Source organism: Pan paniscus, chromosome 23 (assembly GCF_029289425.2).
Source record: "Pan paniscus chromosome 23, NHGRI_mPanPan1-v2.0_pri, whole genome shotgun sequence".
Classification (NCBI taxonomy): Eukaryota; Metazoa; Chordata; class Mammalia; order Primates; family Hominidae; genus Pan; species Pan paniscus.
In genome coordinates, this window is record NC_085927.1 from 52,274,648 (window position 1) to 52,301,997 (window position 27,350).

Sequence of the window (27,350 nt, forward strand, 5' to 3'; positions counted from 1 at the left end):
TGAGTGAGGGTGAGGGCAAGATGAGGAAGAGGTGGCGTAAGGTGGGAAAGGATTACTTGCCAGACGCTTGGCTGAGTCTGTTCTCTAAGCCACGCTGCGAGGCAGGTGCTATTTTGTCTGCATTTTGCGGATGAGGAAACTGTGGCTCAGAGAAGGGAAGTCGCTGTTTTAAGGTGACATGGCCAGTGGAGGTGGGGCTCGGGTTCGAATCCTAGGATCAGGCACACTGCCTGGGGATAACCTCTAGAGGTGTCTGTGCTTCCCAGCTAGACCGGAGCTCGCTGCAGCCCCTCACTTTTTCCCCGGTCCTGCTTCAGGCCCTACCTCCTCTCTGCAGGTGCTTAGGCCGGAACGCAGGAATCTCTTGAATGAATGCATGAAGGTGGAGCCCTTTCCCTTAATGCGCAGGTGAAAAGGGCACCTCGGTGGATTCTACTAAATTTAATAGAAGGTAAGTAGGACCTGGGTCACACCGGCTTGTGGAAAGTGGAGGTCAGAATCTGAGAGGCTGCGTTTGGCACTAGGTGGGAAAGAGCTGGCTAGGGGGCAGAGGAAAGAGGGCAGGTGGCTTCGGATCCGGGGTCTGTCTTTCGTTCAACTCCGTGGGTGTTAAGGGAGCCCCATGGCGGCCTGGGCAAGCGCTGAGAGCACCTGGAAGGAGAACACCCCGCTGGACCCTCCTCTCCCCTCGCTTCCGGTTGCACAGGCGAGGCCCAGCCACCTGGACGCAGGCCCAGAAGCCCAGGAGGCGGGCTAGGGGAAGGAGGGGTTTCCTGGGTCGCCAGCCCCTCCCCACCGGGTCCCTGGTTCGCCGGAGGCCTCGAGGCTCGGTCCCCTGCCCACCCCCTCTACTCTGTTCCCCCACTACCCACAGCCTGGCCTGGTGAACAGCCCTTTCCATGGAAATTTCTCCCTAGCATCTCTGGCAGGTGTGGATGGGGGTTTGTGGCCACCCAGGCTCCCCTTCTCCAGGCCAAGACATCCCTGGTCCTGTTTGTCCTCCCAACATGGCTTCCAGACCCTTCCCTGTGGGGTACCCCAGCCTGCATTTCCGGTTCAGATGGGGTCTGACCAGGATGGAGGTTGGAACTGTGGTCCCCTCACCATGGACACGTGGCTCCTGGGAGACCCCTGGCTCCTTTCGGGTCCCCCATTTCCTTCCAGCTGGGGTCAGGGCCAGCCAGCTGCAGGATACCCTCTGCTGTGCCCCTTCTGGGCCCCAGGAGGCCCTTCCTTCCTCTTGGGATGAGGGCGCCATCCCTACATGCTTGTCTTGTGGGTGCCTGGTGATGCTGAACCACCTGGGCCTCCCTCATGGCGAGGCCCTTCCTTCCTCGCAGGGACCCATTCGGGGTGGCCCTTAGGAAGGGAGCTGTTTCGGAAGACCCCTTGACTGCCCTTCTCCTCTGTCTCATCCTCATTCCAGGACTTTGCTCAGTGGCTGAGATTGTACACTTGTCATTTTGATTTAGAAAAAGACATGATCAGGTTCTGGGATCTATTCTCCCTAAGGATGTCTGGCCAGGGTAATAGCCCTGCACTGAGCAGAAGGCATGGAGACCACAGGGTGGGCCACAGAGCAGGAAAGATCGAGGGAAGGGGCAAAGAATGGCAGAGGTGAAGGAATCCAGAGTACTCCAGGTGCTGCACACACACCAGACCTCACAGCCCCCTGTGGAGCTCAGATTATTCCCTTTTTTTTTTTTTTTTTTTTTTGAGATGGAGTTTCCCTCTTGTTGCCCAGGCTGGAGTGCAAAAGTGCAATCTCCGCTCACCACAACCTCTGCCTCCCAGGTTCAAGCTATTCTCCTGCCTCAGCCTCCCGAGTAGCTGGGATTACAGGCATGTGCCACCATGCCCAGCTAATTTCATATTTTTAGTAGAGACAGGGTTTCTCCATGTTAGTCAGGCAGGTTATCCCCATTTTATAGGGAAAGAACTTGAGTCTGCAAGAAGCAAGTCACCCAGGATTCTCAGGGCGAGGAGGAGGCCGAACCAGGATTCGGACCCAGATATCTCTGGCTCTCAAGCCTCCTCTTTTCTATAAACCACCTGTTTACAGCACAGAGGGAGTTGGTCATTGGGGCCGAGCTGGGTTTATGGTATCTGAAGCTTACACAATTTCAAGAGGACTCTCATTTAAAAAAAAAACAAAACAAAAAAACACAATTACAAAACCAAAATTAGGCATAACAGTGAATTTTATTTATTTATTTATTTTATTTTATTTTATTTTTTTTTTTTTTGAGACCGAGTCTCGCTCTGTCACCCAGGCTGGAGTGCAGTGGCGCCATCTCGGCTCACTGCAAGCTCCGCCTCCTGGGTTCACGCCATTCTCCTGCCTCAGCCTCCCAAGTAACTGGGATTACAGGTGCCCACACCATGCCCGGCTAACTTTTGTATTTTTAGTAGAGACAGGGTTTCACCACATTGGCCAGACTGGTCTCGAACTCCTGACCTCAGGTGATCTGCCTGCCTCGGCTTCCCAAAGGGCTGGGATCACAGGCTTGAGCCACCACATCTGGCTTCCCTATGTTTTTCTGTACCCTGATCGCTTCCTTGTACAACAAGGATTTTGTAATGCCATATTCTATAGAGAAAACAAACTTCAATCAAATTTCTTTGATATGGTAGCAGGAAGAGTTCAGGGCATGGCTGTGTCAAGTTTTCTCATGTGGGACCTGACCTTACATGCTCCTTGGATGGGCCACACTGGCGACCACGCGAGGCTTTGATGCTCTCATCACAGGGACCTGTTCTGAGTTTTATGTTGTCTTTGTTGGTTTCAACATTTTATGCCAAATCAGCAAGAAATTTAAATCTTTTTTCATCATGATCATTGTATTCATTCTCCTTCATTCATTGGTGAGCCTGTTCCTGGAAGCCATCTGTACCCTCGGACAGCCAGCAACGACTGAGCTACACATGGATAGAACCGTGAACCACAAGAAATACCCCTGAATTCTGAACTATTTCCATATCAACTTCTCCCAAAATACCCACAGCCAGTCCAACACCATCCAACTGGATGGGAGCAGGGAAGGCGGGGAATCAGAGTGGAAAGAGACTTAGCTATTTTTATTATTTTTAAAAGCCTTATTCATAGACATATGTGTATATTTAGAGACAGAGTCTATCACTACGTTGCCCAGGTTTGATTCTTTTTTTAGAGACAGGTCTGGAGTACAGTGGTGCAATCTTTGCTCATCACAGCCTTGAACTCCAGGGCTCAAGCCATCCTCCCACCTCAGCCTCCTGAGTAGCTGGGACTACAAGCATGTGCTGTGCCACCAAGCTGGCTTGGTGTGACTAACTGATGTCTCACCTTTGCAAACTTTACAGAAACATATGACATAGGAACACATTGCAATTACATATTGCAATTCAGCAGAAAAAAAAAAAGAAAGACTTTCTTTTTACTGAATGGCACTGACTTACCAGGTACATACAAGCAAGTGGAGTCTGGGGACCACTTTTTGGCTGTTCTAGAGAAAGTGCCCCAAAGAGGATTCAGCAGCCAGACTCCTGTTAGTTTTATCATCTCACTCAGAAGGCTCAGCCTCTGAAACAACCATTCCAGGACTTGGAGGCAGGGGATCTGGGTTAAAGGCCCAGCTCTGCCGTTTCCTAACTGTGGGGCCTTGGCAAGTGCAGGTCCTGTGAGCTTCACCAGCCTCATTAGCAAGAATAGTTCATGTTCCCCTGCCACGAAAGTGCCCTGTGAACTAGAAGAGAGCATGGGCAAGTATGGGGTTAGTCTCGCTAACAGATCAGCCAGCTTCTATCTGGGCAATTCTGTCATTTAGGGTTTTGCTGGGGTGGCCCCGGGAGCCGTTTGGGAGTTCACCTATCTCCCCAGGCATGGAGAAGGGGTGGTGTTTCTGAATCAGGATTCTGAGCTGAACTGCAAACCTGACTGTGCTCCAAGTTTCTTGGACCAGCAAGCCCAGCTCCCAGAGTCCCGCTGCCCTGGCCTGAACCCGCCCCTCCACACCCCGGGCTCTCGGCAGCCGGACGGGCTCGTGGGAGAAGGCGCCGATGAGCCTTCTTGCATTTCCCGCTTCAGACTTGATGGATTGCAGAGGACTCCTGCTCCAGCTGTGGGGAACTCCAGCCCGCACTTTGCCTCCAGCCCGATGGTGCAAGATCCAGCTTCTCTTCATCCTGGCATCAAATGTCTGTTTGATCAGCTTTTCATCCATTTTCTGAAAATGTAGTGATTGAGAGATGTTCTGAATCTTGCAGAATTCTGTGTCGCACCCTGGCCACACATCAATGCAGGCCTGAACCTGACCCTGGGTGGACTCCCTGCTCTCTGCCAGCCCCTTTCTCACCCCTGGGTCCCCACGGCCCCTGGCTCTCTCCCCTCTGCTAGAATCTCGCTGAGGGATTGGTGGGGAGGGGGTGGTCACGCACTGGGTGGAGATCTGGTGCCCCCTGGAGGCCGGACAGGAAGGGCCAGGGCGGAACTCGGTGGCATCCCGCTCCTGATGGCCTGGGTCCCACCGCCCCTCCCCCAGCCTTCCTGACAGCAGAGGAGATTGATGGGGCGCTGCTCGAATGTTCTTCATCAGCGTCTTCAGTAATAAGCTTCTCCATTGGGTGACCGATCGTAGTTTAGCAAAACCGTTTGTCAACCATTTTCTCCCTTGAGCTTGATAAGAACCCCGTGGGAGAGGAGAGAGGGGGACCCCCAGGATCTGAAAAGCTGTGCCTCAGCCAAGTTCATGAGTCACTGGCAAGGAGGCCTGTAGGTCAGCAAAGCCTAGGAGGTCAAGAGTGCCCACATGGGGACCTACGAGCCTCAGGGCCGCAGGTTGCTGGGTTGGACCCTGGCTCGGAGCTCAGGATAGAAACCCGGAAACCCCACAGGCAAAGAAGGACGCAGAACAGAACAGGGCAGAACCAAGGACCCAGTGAGGGTGGCTGGCGTCAGAGCAAATATCAGGGTTCACAAGGTGAAATAATCCAAAAATCTATACAGAAAAAGCTAATCATTTTCTCCAGTCTCTGCCCCAAAGGTGTCTACTCCTGCAGGCTTACCTGTAACCTTTGTCACTCACTCTTCTGATTCTGCAAACATATAAACCATGGAGCCACAGCCAAGAGAATCTGGACTTGTTTGTTTTTCCTAAAATAGGATATCTTAAATCCGTGGCTCAGCACTGCGCCCTTTTTTTCTTTTCTTTTTTCTTTCTTTCTTTTTTTTTTTTTTTTGAGACGGAGTCTCGCTCTGTTGCCCAGGCTGGAGTGCAATGTCATGATCTTGGCTCACTGCAACCTCTGCCTCCTGGGTTCAAGCGATTCTCCTGTCTCAGCCTCCTGAGGAGCTGGGACTGCAGGTGCAAGACACCACGCCTGGCTAATTTTTGTTATTTTTAGTAGAGACAGTGTTTCACTATGTTGGCCAGGCTGGTCTCGAACTCCTGACCTCAAATGATCGGCCTGCCTCGGCCTCCCAAAGTGCTGGGATTACAGACACAAGCCACAGCACCCGGCCTCACTGTGCTCTTTTCACTGGCAGGCATTTTATTGTCCCTACAGACCCAAGACAGGGGGTGGGGGAGACATGCTTTGTGCTCACCTGGCTGGTTCATGGGCAGGTGGCCTGGAGGACCCAGCCCTGGCAGCTGTGGGGTAGCTCCAGCCTGGGCCGGACAGGTAAGCGGAATCAAGAGACGGGGCCAGTTGCGGCTCCAGGGCCAGGAGGGGCTGCAGCTCCTGTTCAGGGTCTTCAGAAAAGCAGGGTTCTGCTGGCTGGCCTGCAGTGGAAAGAAGACAGAGGGACAGGGAACTGAGGGTAGGGACAACCCTGCTCAACTAAGTGACCTTGAGAGGACAGGAGTCCCCACAGGAAAATCAGGAGACTGTTCCTCTGGCTGGGGTGGGCTGTGGGGAGGATGCTGGGCCAGCAGAGCCTGACAGAGCCACCCCAATCATAAAAGGATATGTTTTTGTCAAGACTTTTCTAAACCCATAATCACCTCCCTCCTATGTCTTGTGTCAGCTTCTTTCATCGCAGGCACCACTGGGGACATTGCTGGGAGGAAGAGGAGGGAGAAGCGATGGGTTTCATTAGGAACGGTGAGTTTGTGACTCTGCCACTAAGTGGCAGCTCCAGCTCACCCCCCCAGCTCCCTCCCACAGGCCACGGCTGGGCATGGAGAACTGGTGACTTCAGAGGCCCGGACAGAGGAGACGGGGGAGAGCGAGGAGCCACCCTGCCTGAGGTCTGAGGGTGACAGCAGAGGATGGCCAAGGAGTGCAGGGCCAGCTTCCCCTGCCCTCTCTAAGAGAGTCTTACTGAATGTAGGGGTTGAATTGTGCTCCCCAAGAGATATGTTCACGTATTAACCTCTCCCTCCCCCCGACTCTTCCATTCCTGTGACTGTGACCTGAATTTGGAAACAGGGTCTTTTCAGATGTAATCGGGTCCTTTCAACTCACGATAAAATAATCTTGGATTTAGGGTGGGCCCTATGTCCAACAGCTGGTGTCCTTATAAGAAGGAGAGGAGACGGCTAGGCGCGGTGGCTCACGCCTGTAATCCCAGCACTCTGGGAGGCTGAGGTGGGTGGATCATGAGGTCAGGAGATCGAGACCATCCTGGCTAACACGGTGAAACCCCGTCTCTACTAAAAATACAAAAAAATTAGCCGGGCATGGTGGCGGGCGCCTGTAGTCCCAGCTAGTCGGGAGGCTGAGGCAGGAAAATGATGTGAACCTGGGAGGCGGAGCTTGCAGTGAGCCGAGATAGTGCCACTGCACTCCAGCCTGGGTGACAGAGCGAGACTCTGTCTCAAAAAAAAGAAAAAAAAAAAGAAGAAGAAGAAGCAGAGGAGACACAGAGGAAAGAGGGCCATAGGAAGATGGAGGCAGAGATGGCAGTGGTGAGGCTACAAGCCAAGGGATGCCTGTGGCCATTGGATGCCAGAAGAAGAGAGGGAGGATTCTTCCCTAGAACCTTCAGAGGGAGCACAGCCCTGCCAACACCTTGGTGTTGGACTTCTCGCCTCCAGAACTGGGAGGAAATCAATTTCTGTTGTCTTAAGCCACCCAGTTTATGTTATTTTGTTACAGCAGCCTGGGAAAAGGAATATACTGAATAAGAACCCAAGTGAGCTTATTAGAAAGAATATTGAGGCCTGGCGCAGTGGCTCACACCTGTAATCTCAGCACTTTGGGAGGCTGAGGCGGGTGGATTGTTTCAGTCCAGGAGTTCGAGACCAGCCTGGGCAACAAAAATACAAAAATTGGCCGGGTGTGGTGACACACACCTGTAATCCCAGCTACTCGGGAGGCTGAGGCAAGAGAATCCCTTGAACCTGGGAGGTGGAGGTGGCAGTGGGCCGAGATTAAGCCATTGCACTCCAGCCTGGGCGACAGAGCAAGACTCTGTCTCAGAAAAAAAGAAAGAATGTTAAACCTCCTCAAGAGGAGGTAAGTGATTTTAAACACTCTGAAGCCACACAGGGACAACCCTTTTACAAGCCAAAAGGAGAAGGAGGAAAAATTGAAGTCACTTTTTTTTTTTGAGACAGTCTCACTCTTGTCGCACAGTCTGGCGTGCACTGGCGCAATCTCGGCTCACTGCAGCCTCCACCTCTGAGGTTCAAGCGATTCTCCTGCCTCAGCCTCCTGAGTAGCTGGGATTACAGGCACCGACCATGGCACCCAGCTAATTTTTGTATTTTTAGTAGAGATGGGGTTTCACCGTCTTGGCCAGGCTGGTGTCGAACTCCTGACCTCAGGTGATCCGCCTGCCTCATCCTCCCAAAGTGCTGGTATTACAGGCATAAGCCACTGTGCCCGGCCTTGATTTTTCTTTTTTAATGGTTAAAAAATACCTTCAAATGTACACACAGTAAAATTCACTTCTTTTGGTATATAGTTCAAATGCATAGAGTCCTATCACCATGACCGCAGTCAAGATAGGGAACATCCCGTCACTCCCAGAACTCCTGTGCTGCCCCTGGCAACCACTGCTCTGTTCTCCCGTTGCTTTTCCAGCGAGTCCTGAAAGTGGAATCGTGCGAGTCCAGGTTCTTTCGCTGAGCATCGTGGTTTGAGGTTCACCCACATTGTTGTATGGTTCCTTTTCATTGCTGAGAAGTGTTCCACTGTCTGGATGGACTGTGGTCTATTTATCTATTCACCAGGTAAAGGATGTGGGCGATTTCCAGGTTTCGATGATTATGAATACACTGCTGTAACATTCACGCACAGGTGTTTGTATGAATGGAAGTTTTCACTTCTTTTGGGTGAATACCTGGGAGTGGGGTTTCTGGGTCCTGATCGGGTTTCTAGTGGTCTGTAAGTCAGACTTGCTAAGAGGTTTCGTTGGGGAGACGCACACAGGCAAGGTCAGCTCTCAGGGTCCTTTCTGCAATGCGGGGATGTCGAGGTCACGTGACAGAGAGTCAAATGCCAGCTGGCCACCCAACCTGCTCTTGTCCATTCCTTTTCCCTCAGAAGCTAATAGAGGAAAGTAAACCTGTTGTTTCCCTCTCATTTCCTTTTATTTTCATTAATATTAGGAAATGCCAAGATTAGTGAAAGAATGAAAAGAGTCAAAACAGCCTAGAAAAGGCTTCAATGATCCTCAAACTGGATGATCAAATCCCGAATAATTGGGAGTCAACGATAAAGGCCAAAGTAAGACTTCTAAAAAGTCCTCTTTTTTTTTTTAAGAGATGGGGTCTCACTATGTTGCCCAGGCTAGTCTCAAACTCCCAGGCTCACCCAATCCTCCTACCTTGGCCTCCTAAAATGCTGAGATTACAGGTGTGAGCCACTCAACCCAGCCCAAAATCCTTATTATATCCTATTTTTTTGCTTTGCATGAAACATTTACTTCCATCCCACCCTGAACATAACAGCAGAGGGAATTTCTTTCTTTCTTTTTTTTTTTTTTTTTTTGAGACGGAGTCTCGCTCTGTCACCCAGGCTGGAGTGCAGTGGCGCGATCTTGGCTCACTGCAAGCTCCACCTCCTGGGTTCACACCATTCTCCTGCCTCAGCCTCCCGAGTAGCTGGGACTACAGGCATGCGCCACCATGCCTGGCTAATTTTTTTGTATTTTTAGTAGAGACGGGGTTTCACCATGTTAGCCAGGATGGTCTTGATCTCCTGACCTCGTGATCCGCCCGCCTTGGCCTCCCAACGTGCTGGGATTACAGGTGTGAGCCACCGCGCCCAGCCCAGCAGAGGGAATTTCTAAAGGCAAAGACTGTTCCTGAATTAGGGGAAGGCGTGGCAGCTTCACCTCTTACTGCCTGGGGTCAGGCAGTTCTCTGCAGAGCAATTCTCAAGGAGGTGTCTTAGCTTGACTTGCCCCAGAATTGCTGCTGGGGAGTCCCAGCTGCCCCATCTAGTTACCCTGAGCCCTTCTACCTAAATGCAGCCCTGGCCCAGCTCAGGCTGAGAAGTCCCAGGATCTGCAGTCACCAAGCAGAAGAAAACCAGAAGAGCCAACAGTGTCATTGCAGGCTAAGTCCAAGTTCAAAGAGAGGAGAAGACCAGTGTCCCAGCTCAGCTCACCCTCAGGCAGACAGAGCGAATTCTATCTTACCGTTTTTTTTTGTTTTTTTTTTTGAGATGGAGTCTCACTCTGTCACCCAGGCTGGAGTGCATTGGTACAATCTCACTGCAACCTCCACCTCCCAGGTTCAAGCAATTCTCCCTGCCTCAACCTCCTGAGTAGCTGGGATTACAGGTGCACGCCACCACGCCCAGCTAATTTTTGTATTTTTAGTAGAGATGGGGTTTCACCATGTTGGCCAGGCTGGTCTTGAACTCCTGACCTCAGGTGATCCACCTGCCTTAGCCTCCCAAAGTGCTGGGATTACAGGAGTGAGCCACCGCACCCGGCATTTTTTTTTTTTTTTTTTTTGAGACAGGCTCTTGCCCTGTTGTCCAGGCTAGGGTGCAGCGGTGTGAACGTGGCTCACTGTAGCCTCGATTTCCTGGGCTCCAATGATCCTCTTGCCTCAGCCTTCTGAGTAGCGGGGACTACAAGTGTGCCACACCTGGCTAATTTTTAAAAAATTTTTTTGTAGAGATGAGGTCTTGCCATGCTGCCCAGGCTGGTCTCGAACTTCTGGGTTTAAGCAATCATCCTGCCTCCTGCGTAGTGGGGACTACTGGCATGCGTCACCACACTCGGCTTACTCTGTCTTTTGTTCTCTTCAGGCTTTCGATGGATTGGACGAGGCGCGTCCACCCTGGGGAGGGCCATCATTTTATTCAGTCTACTGATGCAAATGCTTATCTCTTCTGGAAACACCTTCACAGACAGACCCAGAATATAGTTGAACCAAATACTGGGCACCTCATGGCTCCAGCAAGTTGATACAAAAAATGAACCATTGCAGAAAACGAAGAACAGTCACCAACTCCCACCCATGCAGCTGGCTCATTTGCTGGGCTGCCCTCCCCAGCACGTGGCACAGGAATCTCTGCCTTGGCAGGGAGGAGGCCTGGGGTGTGTGCAGGTACCCATGGGAAGTTTCTTTGCCATGAGGAAAGCCAGAGTCACCCCTTGCTTGAACACAAGAGTTGGAGGTTTCAGTGAGCTGAGATTGCACCATTGCACTCCAGCCTGGGCGGCAGAGTGAGACTCTGTCTCTAAATAAATAAATTAAATAAATAAATAAATAGAATTTAATATAAATAACTAGAAATTTTTCAATACTTGCATCTCTGCAGGTTACCTCTGGAAGTGCAGGGCTTTGTCTTTTTGGATTAACTCAGAAATTAGACCTTCAGAAAACAACATCAGCTCTGATTCTCTGCACCCTTGATGCTGCCGGTGGCGACTGATGCTTCCTGATGGAAATGTAGACCTGAACATAAGTCACAGAAAAATGCAGACTTGAGTTGGAGCTAAGCTGACTCAGGTATTTTGAGATCTATAATCTGAGTGGGGAGCGGAGAGATTCCAAGATATTTGCGTTCACTGGCTTTTGCACACAGCAGAACCTGTGCTGAGGGCATTTCTAGGGTCATTACTCATAATCTGCAGTGTTTCTTTCCAGGGTTCCAGGCGTCTTACCCCAGAGGTGATTTCCAGATTTCGAGAAAAACCCAGGATTTAGGGCTGGCACGGTGGCTCATGCCTGTAATCCCAGCATTTTGGGAGGCCGAGGCAGGTGGATCACTTGAGGTCAGGAGTTTGAGACCAGCCTGGCCAACATGGTGAAACCCTGTCTCTACTAAAAATACAAAAAAATTAGCCGGGTGTGGTGGCATGCACCTGTAATCCCAGCTACTCAGGAGGCTGAGGCAGGAGAATCGCTTGAACCTGGGAGGCAGAGGTTGCAGTGAGCCTAGATCGTGCCATTGCACTCCAGCCTGGGCAACAAGAGCAAAACTCCATCTCAAAAAAACAAACAAACAAACAAACAAACAAAACGCAAGATTTAGATCCCCTCACTGCAGCCCCCTCATGGCCTGGTAACTTTAGCAAAGCCTCCCCCTCCTCCCCCTCCTCCTCCTCCTCCTCCTCCTCCTCCTCCTCCTCCTCCTCCTCCTCCTCCTCCTCCTCCCTCCTCCCTCTTCTAGGTACAGAGGATGAGCAGTGGCTCCCCACACCATCCCCTGCAGCAGAGGCCCCTCTTCCCTTCATTCCCCATTCTGTACAGATGCTATGGGAGCTTCAGGCTCCACACTCAGGTCCCCAGTCCCTGAAACATAAAGCTGAATAAGACAGAGTCCGTGGGCTGAAGGGGCCACTGTTGGCCATGGAAGCAGAGTAAACAGAGTGGGGCCGACGTAAAGGTGAGCTGGGGTGCACTGGAGGCACAAAACGGGCAAGGATGGAGACCTGGGTGACGAGGTGGGGCAGACAGGCAGAGCTCAGACTGGGTCCTAGGCAGGGAGAAGTCACCATTGTAGAGCAAGGACGATGTGGTCAGATCTGGGCTTTAGAAATCTAGGTGTCTAGCCTAGGCAATATAATGAGACCTCGTCTCCACAAAAAACTTAAAAAATTAGCCAGGTGTGATGCCACATGCCTGTAGCCGCAGCTACTCAGAAAGCTGAGGATCCCAAGTGGAAGGATTGCTCTAGCTCGGGAGGTCGAGGCTGCAGTGAGCCATGATCGTGCCATTGCACTCCAGCCTGGGCAACAGAGCGAGACCCTGTCTCAAGAAAAAAAAAAAAAAAGTAAAAGAAAAAGAAAGAAGAAATACAGCTCTGGAGCTGCCTAGGACAGGGTTGGGGACTCTCCTGACTAGCTGCCAGTGAATGTTTGCTTTCTGTGGCCAGGCCCTGCCTGGCCAGGGTGGACAGGGCTGAGCGAGGCAGATGGAGCCCCTGCTCTCAGACTGCTTTTCTGAATGCCATCTTGACGCTGCTCAAGTTTGGATTTTGGTTTTCATGGAAGTCAACTATGGTCCTGACATGGCCACCTCTGTCTGAACTGATGCACGGCCTAGGGAATCCGGTGATGCTTCAGCAGGTGGCAGGGCTCAGCTGCACCCGCCCGGGCCCCAGCGCCGCCTGCCACTCCTCCTCCTCCTCCCAGGCTTCGGCTGAGAGCAGGGCCTGGAGCCAGCCTGCTGGGTGGACTCCCAGCTCCGCAGTTGGCTAGCTCTGGGGCCCTGGGGAGATGCCCACCCTCTCTGTGCTTTAATTTCTTCACCTGTGAGGTGGGGATGGTAACACCTCCCTCATGGGGTGGCTAGGGCTGTGAAATGAGGTAATGTCTCGGTGTTAGGCAGCTTCCAAAACGGCTCTCCAAGATCCCCTGCCTCCTGGCCTTCACAGCCTTGTGGAACCCCCGGCTCTGTGTGTGGGCTGGACCCACTGCCTGCTTCCACCCAAGAGAACAGGGCACAGCTGATGGGGGTTACTTCTGAGACTAGGTGATCAAGACCGGGACTTGCTGGGTCCCTCTGTCTCTGACTCTTTCCTCCGCTCTCTCCTGCTCACTTGCTCACTCTAATACTATATCAAGAGCTGCCCCAGAAAGAGGCCCCGTGGCAAAGAACCAAAGGCACCCAGCAACACGAGTGAGGGTGGAAGTGGCTCTTTCCCCAGTCCAGCCTCGCGGTGACCGCAGCCCTGGCTGACACCTTGATTGCAGCCTGGTGAGAAACAGCAGCCCGAGGACCCTGCTAAGCTGCACCCAGGCTCCTGACCCACGGAAACTGGGAGATGATAAACATGTACTGCTTAAGCTGAGATTCGGGCTAATTTGTTACACAGTCATAGACATCGTTTTTTTTTGTTGTTGTTGTTTGAGATGGAGTCTCACTCTGTCGCCTAGGCTGGAGTGCAGTGGCATGATCTCAGCTCACTGCAACATCCACCTCCCAGGTTCAAGCGATTCTCGTGCCTCAGCCTCCCAAGTAGCTGGGATTATAGGCATCCGCCACCATGCCCGGCTAATTTTTTTGTGTCTTTGGGAGAGACAGGGTTTCACCATGTTGGCCAGCTGGTCTCAAACTCCTGAGCTCAAGATATCTGCCCACCTTGACCTCCTAAAGTGCTGGGATTACAGGCATGAGCCACTGTGCCTGCCCTGTTACACAGTCATAGACATCTATAAAATACTTAACACGGTGCCGGCGCATGGCAAGCATCAGTTACTGACCACGATGACCCTTCTGTATACACCAGGGGAACTCAAAATACTCAGGAAATCTAAGCATATAAGCCTAGTCACCAGGCTGTCGACATGACCCTTAACAATGAACCTGTGTCTTTTGCCACCTCATGATGTCATAGAAGAAGAGCAGCATCAATGTTAAGAGTCTGGAGGAGGGACTAGATGCTGTGGCTCACACCTGTAATCCCAGCACTCTGGGAGGCCGAGGCAGGTGGATTACCTGAGGTCAGGAGTTCGAGACCAGCCTGGCCAACATGGTGAAACTTCGTGTTTACTAAAAAATACAAAAAATTAGCCAGGCATAGTGGCATGCGCCTGTAATCCCAGCTACTCTGGAGGCTGAGGCAAGAGAATCTCTTGAACCTAAAATCTAAAAAATAAGACCACGCCAAGGAAAAAAATCAGTAACAGTATAGAGGGGATGGAAGCAGACCTCTTTAATACACCTTGTTCTTCAGTTTTGACTTTGCCATCATGTAAATGCTTTATTTAGTTCTAAATCAAATTTAAATTGAAAAAAAAAATTCCCAGGCCAGGGTGGCGGCTCACGCCTGCGATCCCAGCACTTTGGGAGGCTGAGGTGGGCAGGTCAACTAAGCCCAAGAATTTGAGACCAGCCTGGGCAATATGACAAAACCCCATCTCTACAAAAAATACAAAATTAGCCAGATGTGGTGGTGCAGGTGCTTGGAGGCTGCTTGGGAGACTGAGGTCGGAGGATCACCTGGGCCTGAGAGGCGGAGTTTGCAGTGAGTCGAGATTGCACCACTGCACTCCAGCCTGGGTGACAGAGTGAGGCCCTGTCTCAAAAAAAAAAAAAAAAAAAAAGTATTTCCCAGTTGATTTTTGTTCAACTTCAATTAATCATAATCTACCTTCTTTTTTTTTTTTTTTTTGAGACAAGAGTCTCGCTCTGTTGCCCAGGATGGAGTGCAATGGTGTGAACTGCAACCTCTGTCTCCTGGGTTCAAGCAATTCACCTGCCTCAGCCTCTTGAGTAGTTGGGATTACAGGTGTTGACCACCACTCCTGGCTAAATTTTGTACTTTTAGTAGAGACGGGTTTTCACCATGTTGGTCAGGCTGGTCTCAAACTCCTGACCTCATGATCCACCCACTTCGGGCTCCCAAAATACTGGGATTACAGGCGTGAGCCACCGTGCCCTGCCAATCACAATCTACCTTTAAGTGATAATATGCTACTTTTTTTTTTTTTTTTAGACAGTCTCGCTCTGTCCCTCAGGCTGGAGTGCAATGGTGCAATCTTGACTCACTGCAAGCTCTGCCTCCCGGGTTCACGCCATTCTCCTGTCTCAGTCTCCCAAGTAGCTGGGACTACAGGTGCCTGCCACCATGCCCGGCTAATTTTTTGTATTTTTAGTAGAGACAGGGTTTCACCGTGTTCGCCAGGATGGTCTCGATCTCCTGACCTTGTGATCCGCCTGCCTCAGCCTCCCAAAGTGCTGGAATTACAGGCATGAGCCACCATGCCCGGCCCAATATACTACTTAATATAAAGCATAAGAACATTGGCCAGGTGCGGTGGCTTATGCCTGTAATCCCAGCACTTTGGGAGGCTGAGGAGGGTAGATTGCTTGAGCCCACAAGTTTGAGACCAGTGACACCCCATCTCTACAAAAAAATGTAAAAAATTAGCTGGGTATGGTAGTACATGCCTGTAGTCCCAGCTACTTGGGATCGCTTGAGCCCAGGACGTCAAGGCTGCAGTGAGCCATGATTGTGCCACTGCACTCCAACCTGGGCAACAGAGCAAGACCCTATCCCCACTCCCCACCCTCCCAAAAAAAAGAACCTAAAAGTAGTGTATTTCTGATTCTCCACATACACACTCCATCTATTTAAGAAACTACAATAAATACAATGAGTTCAGGCTGGATGCGGTGGCTCATGACTGTAATCCCAGCACCTTGGGAGGCAGAGGTTGGTGGATCACTCCACTGTACTCCAGCCTGGGTGACAGAGCGAGACTCTGTCTCAAAATAAATAAATAAATAAATAATAAAATAAAAAGTAAATGGTCTAGGCCTGGCCAACATGGTGAAACCCTATCTCTACAAAAAATACAATATTTAGCCGGGTGTGGTGGTGTGCACCTGTAGTCCCAGCTACTGCGGAGGCTGAGGCAGGAGGATCACTTGAGCCCAGGAGTTGAAGGCTGCAGTGAGCCACAATTGCGCACCACTACACTCCAGCCTGGGTGACAGAGTGAGACCCTTTCTAAAAAAAAAAAAAAAAAAAGGAAAGAAAAGAAAATGTCCAAATTTAAAGGCAGAGATTGTCAGATTGGATTAAAAAAAGATTCAATATCCTATTTATAAGAATCACACTTCAAATATAAAGACACGAATAGGTTAAAAGTAGAAGGATGGAAAAAGACATACCTACCGTGCTATCACGAATCCAAAAAAAGCTAGCGTGGCTTATCAATATCAGACCAAGTAGATTGTATAGCAGAAGACATTACCAGGGATAAAGAGGTTAATTCAATAATGATTAAGGGGTCAGTTATTCCAGAGGACATAACAATTCTAAACGTTTATGTACCTAATAACAGAGCTTCAAAACACTTGAAGCAAAAACTTATAGAACAGCAAAGAGAAATGGAAAAGTTGACAATCATAGTTGAAGATGTCAATACCCTGCTTTCAATAATTGATAGAATTGATAGAATAGCTGGGTGTAGCCGTGTATCACCTGTAGTCCCAGCTACTCAGGAGGCTGTGGCAGGAGAAGCACTTTAGCCCAGGACTTGAGTCTAGTCTGGACAACATAGTGAGATCCCACCTCTGAATAAATAAATAGAAATTGATAGAATGAATAGACAGAAAACCAGCAAATATATAGAAGATTTGAACAACATTATCAACCAACTCGATCCAATGGACATTTATAAAACACTTTACCCAACAACAGCAGAATACACATCCCTCTCAAGTTCACACAGAATATTTACCAACATAGACAATATTCTGAGACATTAAACAAGTCTCAGTACATTTAAAGGGACTCAAGTCATTCAAAGTATGCTCTCTTACAATGGAATTAAATTAGAAATTGGTAACAGAAAGAGCTCTGAAAATGCCCAAATAACTTGAAAACGAAATAACACACTTCTAAATAATCCACGGGTCAAAAAAGAAGTCAAAAGAGAAGTCAGAAAGTATTTTGAACTGATTGAAAAGGAAAACCCAACATATCAAGTTGTGTGGTATTATTAGCTGTACGTTTCTTTGTAGATGCTATTTATCAAGTTGAAGAAGTTCTCTATTCTCAGTTTGCTGGGAATTTTTTTTTTTGTTTTTTGTTTTTTGAAACTGAGTCTGGCTCTGTCACTCAGGCTGGAGTGCAGTGGCACGATCTCGGCCCACTGCAAGCTCTGCCTCCTGGGTTCACGCCATTCTCCTGCCTCAGCCTCCCGAGTAGCTGGGACTACAAGCGCCCGCCACCACGCCCGGCTAATTTTTTGTATTTTTAGTAGAGACGGGGTTTCACTGTGTTAGCCAGGATTGTCTCGATCTCCTGACCTCGTGATCTGCCCGCCTCGGCCTCCCAAAGTGCTGGGATTACAGGCGTGAGCCACCATGCCCGGCCATTTTTTTTTTTTTTAAATCATGAATGGGTGTTGGATTTTTGTCAAAAGCTTTTCTTGCATCAATTGATATGATCATATGATTTTCTTCTTTATCCTGTTGGTATGCTAAATTGCATTAATTTTTTTGTGTTTTTGTTTTATGAGACTGAGTCTCACTCTGTAGCCCAAGCTGAAGTGCAGTGGCATGCAGTGGTCAGCTCACTGCGACCTCCGCCTCCGGGGCTCGGGCTTAAGCTATTCTCGTGCCTCAGCCTCCCGAGAAGCTGGGACTACAGGCGCATGTCACATGCCACCATGCCCAGCTAATTGTTTGTATTTTAGTAGAGATGGGGTTTCACCATGTTGCCCAGGGTGGTCTCGAACTCCTGATCTCAGGCCATCCACCTGCCTGGGCCTCCCAAAATGCTGAGATTACAGGTGTGAGCCACTGTGCCCTGCCTAATTAATTTTTGAATATTGAGTCAGCTTTGCACACTGCCAATGCAATCAAGATGTAGTTATTCTTAGGCTGGTCATGGTGGCTCACACCTGTAATCCCAGGACTTTGGGAGGCTGAGGCAGGTGGATCACTGGAGGTCAGGAGTTCAAAACCAGCCTGGCCAACATGGTGAAACCCCGTCTCTACTAAAAATACAAAAAACTAGTCAGGCATTGTGGCGTGTGTCTGCTACTCAGGAGGCTGAGGCAGAAGAATGGCTTGAACCCGGGAGGCGGGAGGTTGCAGTGAGCCAAGATCACGCCACTGCACTCCAGCCTGGGCAACAGAGCAAGACTCTGTCTCAAAAAAAAAAAAAGTAGTAGTTATTCTTTCTCTACCCCCTCTCCCTTCCCACTGACTGAGGCAGGCAATGATGATGAAGCCTTAGGCAGAGGAGATGGAAGGTGATGTGCTCCGGAATCACTGTATGGGGGAAAACCCCCTCATCAACCACAAACACTCACACTGGTCAGTCATGTGAGTGAGAAACACATGTCTTTTGGGTTAAGACGTTAATATTTGGGGATTTATATTAGAGGATTTATTTATTACAACAGCTAGCGTTTCCTTGCTGTTAACCTCAAAAATCATCAGTGTATCTCGAAAGACACATTCTTCTTCTTCTTCTCTTTTTAATTGAGACGGAGTCTCGCTCTGTTGCCCAAGCTGGAGTGCAGTAATGCAATCTTGGCTCACTGCAACCTCTGCTGGCCAGGTTCAAGCAATTCTCCTGCCTCAGCGTCCAGAGTAGCTGGTATTACAGGTGCCCATCACCACGCCCAGCTAATTTTTGTATTTTTAGTAGAGACAGAGTTTCGCCATGTTGGCCAGGCTGGTCTCGAACTCCTGACCTCAGGCGATCCACCTGCCTTGGCCTCCCAAAGTGCTGGGATGACAGGTTGGAGCCTCTGCGCCCAGCCCAATTCTTGAGTATTAAATGCTTAACTGCCTTGTTATACCTCCTGTACTAAGAACACTAAAAATGTAGAGCATTTTAGACAAGAAACCTAATTAAAAAAAAAACAAAACAAAAAAAACCCCAGTTCAAAAGCATTTGGGAGTGATTCAGAAAACCACAGCCCCAGAGCTATAGTCTCTGAAGATGCGGGGCCTGGACCTCTCCGCATGCCCCCATTGGTGTCTGCTGAAGACTAGCGTCTGCAGAAATCCCAGTCTGTACACAGGCTGAGACTATTCCTTTTCCCTACATCCTGGTGATGGGCACACACACACCTCAAGGGAGGCGTCGATGCTCTCAGGCACTGAACTTGTTCCCGTGTCTTTATGTTTCATGATCGTATATGAGAGAGGGAGCGTGGCCTGGAACTGTACACAAAATGTGACCGAAAACTGCCTCTCGCTCTTTCCAATTAAACAACCTGCTCGAGCCTTTGGTTTCTCTCCATCACTTCCTGTCTCAATCTCACTGACGTCTTCTTTTTTAGCAAAATGCACTTGTATTTCAAGCAGAAGATCAATGGTTACATTTTAAAACGCTAAATATCTTCTCTGCCAGGCCGAATGGGGGTGTTTCTCCCATCCTTCTCTGCACGTCTTCTCATCTTAAAGCGATGGAATTGAGTTCTGTGAAATCCGATCTGGTGTTTAAGCTCTGATTCATAACAAATTACCTATGTGGCACTCAAGAAAGAACTTGTATGTCAGATAACACTGGAGTTTGATTTCACCACCCTGCCCCCAAACCCGTTTATTCATTCATGGCGGGGAGAGATCCAGAGGGCCGGAGCAATTTCATCAACCCTGGAATTCGCGCATGGAGCCTCCTCTCCCCAGACCATCCTGCTACCATGAATAGACAGCACGTGGCCGCCTTTTATGATAAGGTCAGAGGAAAGGAGTGCATAGGGAGAGGCCGTTTGGAGAGTCGGAGCTGTAAGTTTCAGGTATAAAACCTGAATAGTACCAGTCCTCTTGCCTGGGGCCAGATCAGACAGGAGGGAGGAGGTGGAAGGCAACTGTTCCACCTCCCGAGGTGATTCCTTTGGACGCCTGAGCGATTCCCTGGCTCCCAGCAGCGGACTCTGCCCTCAGCCGTCTTTATCACTCCTGATTAGGGCTGCAGACGCCTCCCTCCCCACCCTGCCTTGCCAGGCTTTGTGGCTCCCCCGGCTCGTTTTCTGATAGAGCTGTCAGTTTTTACTACTGATAGGAGAAATCATTTTCTTTCTTAGCTGAATGTTAATTGGCTCCCCTCCCCCATTCACTTAGTACATCCCGTCCCCTATTTTTTTTTTTACCCCAAGGAAAAGGTACCTTAGTAGAGACACATTTCAGAAAGACAAAGAAGGTGCTTCTTGCTAAATTGCTAATTGGTAACTGAAATCAGAGGTTAAGAAAAAGCTAAAGAGGAGAGCGAGGAAGGAATTAGGACCACATGTTTCTGTAGCTTGAGGTGAGCTGGCGCCGCCTAAACGCTCCTCGGATGCAGCACCTGCTTTCTGTAGCGGGCTCAATATTCAATAAGGAGACCCACGAGATCAGCTGGGGCCAGTCGAGCAAACATTGACATCTTGGAGGTACCAGGCACCAAGACAGGTCCTAGAGATGCAGAGGTGACTAAGACCCTTTGACAGTCGTATGGGACAAAGTGTCAGTTTGATGTGATGGGAGCAGTGGCAAAGGTAAACCAGGATACTGCGAGACTCACCGAGGGTCACAGAAACTTCCTGGAGAAAGCGAAGTTAGAGCTAGGCTTTGTACGATAACTAGGAGTTGGCTGGGAGATGGTGGCGGCAGTAACATCCCAGGTAGAAGAGACAGCTTGTGGAAGGTCATGGGCGCCGTGGAGCATGGTGGTGCCTGAGAGGAGCAGTAAGAAGTTTGCTATGGCTAGAGATTGAGGTCACGTGGAGGACCAGCTCCAGCAGGGCTTGGGTGCCTTGCAGGTTTTCTCCCTATAATTCTCATACACTTAAACAGCAAACAAACAGACCAAGCATGGTGGCTCACCCCTGTAATCCCAGCAGTTTGGGAGGCCGAGGTGGGAAGATCACCTGAGATCAGGAGTTCGAGACCAGGCTGGCCATGATGAAACCTCAGCTCTACTAAAAATACAAACATTAGCTGGGTGTGGTGGCGCACACCTGTAATCCCAGCTACTTGGGAGGCCGAAGCACAAGAACTGCTTGAACCCGGGAGGCGGAGGTTGCAGTGAGCCGAGATCGCGCCACTGCACTCCAGCCTGGTTGACAGAGTGAGACTCCGTCTCAAAACCAACAAACAGCTTTATTGAGGTTGAATTTACATACTGTAAAATGCACCTGCTTAAAGTATGCAAGTCAATGGGTTTTAGTATATTGACAGAGTTGTGTCACCATAACTAACTTTAGGACATCCCACAGAAAAGCCCTTCTGAGGAGGGTTTTTGACAGGGTCATGGCGTGCCCAAATTATGTCTCTCATCGGTTTGGCAGCAGAGCAGAGACGGGCTTGGAGGGGACAAGTGTGGGCCCTCATCGAGCCAAGAACATGAGCAATGGCACAGCAGTGATTGTGCACAAGGGCTAAAGATTTATAGCAGTGACAGGGGGAAATATACTCCATCTCTTAGATTCTTCTTTGCCAGGAAAAGAACTAGGTTATGAAGACGCGGGTCATTTTTTGCTGGCTGGCTATTTAGTGGCAGTTCTACAAATCAGTATTATGGATGATGTTGCTTATTTACAAAGAAAAAAATGACAGAGTGGCTATATCATAGCGAAATCCAGAATGCTGAAGTTTCTGCAAAATGAGAACATGACAGAGCACTGTCCAGCAAGTTTCCGGCAGCAAAAACCGCAGCCGATCTGGACCAAATAAAGGGCACAGGCTCTGTCCTCAAAGGCTCTGCAGGGGGCTGCATTCAGACTGAAGTGTTGAGTCACCTGTGAATCCTGGGTTGTGAGCAGACCTGCCTTTGTCCAGTGCAGGTGCAGGCTCCTTAGCGAGGAAAGGCTCAGAGAGAGACAGGTGCACCTCTGCAGCAGCTTTGCTGGCAGGTGGGTCTGATCTGAGCCTGTTGCTGCAATCATTGATCAGTTAGGTTTTTTAAATTGCAAGGAAGAAATAAAACCAAATTAAACTGGCTTTACCAATGAAAGGAACTCCAGTCTAACATTATATTTGACTAGGGTCATGGGAAAAACCTCTCCCTACAAAAACATAGAAATTCATGATAAAATCTAAGTAAATAAATAAAATGCCAGTGTGTGGCTGAGTTAGCAAGCAAGAAAGGAATATCCCCAGGGGCCAGAAACAAAGAGGGAAAAGCCAGAATGGTAAGCACAGGGTTCTGTCCCACAGCTGCCTCCAGGAGGCACGTAAGAGAAGGCAGGGGTTATCAGAGCCAGCAACCAGGGGCCTTGGTTCTGGTGGCTGTGTTGAGACTGGAGATAAGATCTTCAGCTGACAGGAGTAGAGAGGTGAAACTATGCCTCCTTGCAAAAGCCAGACTCCTCTGAGGGCAAATCTCTCAGTGAAAGATGGGCTAGAAAAAAACCTACCCTCTGGGACAGGAGGATAACAAGAAAGCTTGTTTATCATAGCAGGGGCATAGAGCAGTGGGGGCCTGGGGGACATGCTACAAAAGGATCCCTTGAAAAATCCAAGCCTCATATCTGTGCTTTGAGGGAGGTTGAGGTCCAAATTTGTACTTCATGCATGGCCTGGGATTCCTATGCCAAGAGAAGAAAATTGGTACGAGGCTGGTGTTAACTCTGGGCCACCTGGTGCGGCAGCTGCAAAATGGCTGTGGAGGGGTATTTTCACAACTCCAGCAGCAGGAAATTCCCACGCGAAAAACATGCTCCACTGAAGATGAGCTCACAATCAAATCTCAGTACACACAAGGAAAGGGGTCACCTGGAGCACAGGGACAGACGGTACACACAGAAGGAATGGAGGCCGAGACTCTGAGATAACAGAATAGCAGGCCAAAAGCGAATATCGAATAAGAATGTTCGTGATGATTAAAGGCCAAAATAAAAGATTCAAACTCTCAAGAAGATAGTGAGACATCATGACACCAAGAATAGACCGATTTTTTTTTTCTTTTTTTGAGATGGGGTCTTGCTCTGTCACCCAGGCTGGAGTGCAGTGGTGTGATCTCAACTCACTGTAACCTCTGCCTCCTGGGCTCAAGCGATCCTCCCCCCTCAGCCTCCCAAGTAGCTGGGACTACAGGTGCAAGCTACCAACACCAGGCTAATTTTTGTATTTTTTCTAGAGACAGAGTTTCGCCATTTTGCCCAGTCTGGTCTTGAACTCCTGAGCTCAAGCAGTCCACCCACCTCGGCCTCCCAAAATGCTGGGATTACAGGCGTGAGCCACCGCACCTGGCTAGATAGAATAGACAGATTTGAACAATATTTATGGATGAAATGATATGGTGTCTGAGATTTGCCTCAAAATAATCTCAGAGTGGGGAGCTATAGGGAGGATCATGGATGAAACAATATGAGATATGGGTCGGTACTTATTGAAGGTGAATATAACTACACAGGGCCAGGCACCATGGCTCACACCTGTAATCCCAGTGCTTTGGAAGGCCAAGGTGGGAGGATTGCTTGAACCCAGCAGTTCGAGACCAGCCTGGGCAACATAGTGAGATGCCATCTCTATAAAAAAAAAATGAGTAAATAAGAAAAAGGTTAATAAGTAGAGAGGTTTATTCCATTGTCTCTAATTTTATATACATTTGAATTTTCTATAATAAAAAGTATGAAACAAAACATAAAGCTCCAAATAGAGCTTCTAGAAATGAACAATATCAATAATGAAATTTAACACTTAGGACAGGCTTAATGACAGATAGGACACAGATGAAGAGAGAATTGATAAACTAGAAGATATGAAAAAAATATCTAGGCTGGGCACAGTGGCTCATGCCTGTAATTCCAGCACTTTGGGAGGCTGAGGTGGGTGGATCACCTGAGGTCGGGAGTTCAAGACCAGCCTGACTAACATGGAGAAACCCTGTCTCTACTAAAAATACAAAATTAACTGGGCGTGGTGGCGCGTGCCTGTAGTCCCAGCTACTTGGGAGGCTGAGGCAGGAGAATCACTTGAACCCGGGAGGCAGAGGTTGTGGTGAGCTGAGATCGTGCTATTGCACTCCAGCCTGGGCAATAAGAGTGAAACTCTGTCTCAAAACAGAAAAAGAAAAAAAAATCCAGAATGCAGAGTGGAGAGAGAAATATACAAAAAAAAAAAAAAAAAGTCAGGAGAGATTAAGAGACACAGGGAATAAATTGAAAGGCATGCTGCTCATTTAATGGAATTCTAAAAGAAAAGGGCACAGGCACAGTGGCTTACGCCTGTAATCCCAGCACTTTGGGAGGCTGAGGCGGGAGGATCACCTCAGGTCAGGAGTTCAAGACCAGTCTGGCCAACATGGTGAAACCTCGTCTCTACTAAAAATACAAAAAAATTAGCCGGGCGTGGTGGTGCATGCCTGTAATCCCAGCTCCTCTGGAGGCTGAGGCGGGAGAATCGCTTGAAGTGGGGAGGTGGAGGTTGTGGTAAGCCAGGACCACACCATTGCACTACAGCCTGGGCAACAAGAGCGAAACTCTGTCTCAAAAAACAAAAACAAAAAAAAAAAAAAAGAAAAGAAAAGAAAAAAGGGAGAGGTGAGATTCAAAGAAATCGTATGGACAGTTTTTTGAGAATTGGTGGAAGACCTAACTCATTGGGCCCAAGAAGCAGAAACGGCTCTGAGCAATAAGTAAGAATAAATTTACACCTCGGCACGCTATAGAGAAACTGTAAGCTACAAAAGACACAAAGACAACCATAGGAACAACTAGAAAAAGAAGGCACCTCACCTACGGGTAACAATTCTGCTGACAGAAGACTTCTCAACAGCAACCAAAATCTCCGAAGGCAGCTAAGCAGTGTTTTCAAAGGAATTGTCAACCTAGAATCCTATGCTTAGCATGATTATTGTTCTAGGATGAGGGCAAAAATATATATATTTTAGAATGAAGACAGAGGCTGTTTGCCACACTCACTGGAAATGCTGTACTAGTAAAAATGTACTTTATGAAAGAGAAAAGTCAACCCAGAGGAAGAAAAGACTTGGAAACAATAATAATAAGTCTCGTTTATTGAGTGGTTGTTGTACACCAGGCACTGTTCTAACGATTTTCTCTAAAAAAATTTAAAAATTAGCCGAGTGTGGTGGTGTGTACCTTTCCTTATTTATTTAATTCTTTTTCTTTCTTTCTTTCTTTTTTTTTTTTTTAAGACAGGGTCTTGCTCTGTCACCCAGGCTGGAGTGCAATAGTGCAATCTCGGCTCACTGCAAACTCTGCCTCCCAGGTTCAAATGATTCTTCTGCCTCAGCTCCCTGAGTAGCTGGGATTACAGGTGCTCACCACCGCAACCAGCTAATTTTTGTATTTTTAGTAGAGACAGGTTTCGCCATCTTGGCCAGGCTGGTCTTGAACTCTTGACCTCAAGTGATCTGCCCGCCTCGGCCTCCCAAAATGCTGGGATTACAGGTGTGAGCCACCATGCCCGGCCTCTTATTTATTTAATTCTCATGTTAACCCTCAGAACTGGGTGTGATTACTATCATACTCCCTTTACAGATGGGGAAACTGAGTCACAGAGGGGTTAAAACTTGCCCTGGTCACAGGTCAAGGTTTGGCTACAAAAGTCCACATTCTTAAACACTATGCTATACCAACTCAAGAAGCGGTAGTGGAGAGCCAGCTGTCGTAGCTCATGCTTGTAATCCCAGCACTTTGGGAGGCTGAGACAGGAGGATTGCTTGAGGCCAGGAGTTCCAAGACTAGCCTGCACAACAGAGTGAGACCCCATCTCTACAAAAAATTTGAAAATTAGCCGAGTGTGGTGGTGTGCACCTGCAGTCCCACCTACTCAGGAGGCTGAGTCAGGAGGCTCCCCTGAGCCTGGGAGGTTGAGGATGCAGTGAGCCATGATTGTGCCACTGCACTCCAGCCTAGCCAACAGAGTGAGACCCTGTCTCAAAAAATTATGACATTACTCCAGCTCTCTTTTGACAGAAAAAAAAATGTTTAATAGAAGCAATGGTGTGCTTTTCAAGTAAGCAATATTGCCTCAATGAGTAAAACCGTTTCCAAATTCTGACAGATATTAAAGTTTAAGATTCAGGCAGGAATAAGAAATCAGAATTCCCAGGAATTCTTGGGAATTCCCCAAATCATAAGCTATTCCTAAAATGCTTCCAACATGATTCATACTCTTAACCCAATCACCTAAAAATGTATTTAACAAATAAGAAACATTAAGCTTAATACTATTTATAAAGAACTGTAGCCTATAGGGCATATTACAACACGGGAAAAACCAGTGACCATTATTGGGTGATATTCAAATAATGTAATTTTTGGATTTCCTAGCAAGGTTAATAGTACTTCATGTGTCACTGCAAATAACACTTCATGTGTCAAAATTGCTGATTTTAAGACTTATTTTGATTCCCAAATTTGTTCTTGGAACACCACTGATATGATAGAGTTTATATAAAGTATGTTATGCATATAGACAAGTTGATAATTATTTTACTTGCAAGAATGACTTGCAGCAGCAGACAGGGCCATCCATGGTCACAACATGGAATAGCTGCGGGCAAGATGCCTTCTTTTTTTTTTTTTTTTTTCTGAGACAGGTTCTCACTCTGTCACCCAGGCTTAAGTGCAATGGCACGATCTTGGCTCACTGCAACTGCCGCCTTCCAGGTTCAAGCGCTTCTCCTGCCTTAGCCTCCCAAGTAACTGGGACTACAGGCACGCGTCACCATACCTGGCTAATTTTTTTGTATTTTTAGTAGAGACGGGGTTTTGCCATGTTGGCTAGGCTGGTCTTGAACTCTTGACCTCAGGTGATTCACCCACCTCGGCCTCCCAAAGTCCTGGGATTACAGGTGTGAGCCACTGGGCCCGGCCACCATCGCTCATACCTGTAATCCCAGCACTTTGGGAAGCCAAGGCAGGCAGATTGCTTGAGCTCTGCAACCTGTGAGTTTGAGACCAACCTCGGCAACATGGTGAGACCCAGTCTCTACAAAAATAAAATAAAATTACCTGGGCATGATGCATGGCTGTAGTCACAGCTACTTGGGAGGCTGAGGTGGGAGCACTGCTTGAGCCTGGGATGTCAAATCTGCAGTGAGCCGTGATCATGCCATTGCACTCCAGCCTGAGTGATACAGTGAGACTCTGTCTCTAATAATAATAATAATAATAATAATAAGCTGGCCTGATGCAGTGGCTCACACCTGTAATCCCAGCACTTTAGAAGGTCAAGGCGGGCAGATTACCTGAGGTCAGAAGTTCAAGACCAGCCTGGCCAACATGGTGAAACCCCATCTCTACTAAGAATACAAAAATTAGCCAGGCATGGTGGTGCACACCTGTAATCCCAGCTACTTGGGAGGCTGAGGTGGGAGAACCACTTGAACCTGGGAGGCGGAGGTTGCAGTGAGCTGAGATCGCGCCATCGCACTCTAGCCTGGGTGACAAGAGCAAAGCTCCATCTCAAATACATATATACATACATACATACATACATACATACATACATACATACATAAAAAGCCACAATAAGATAGTATCAGATTGTCAAAAATATCAGAGCCTAATAATACCAAGTATAGGCAAA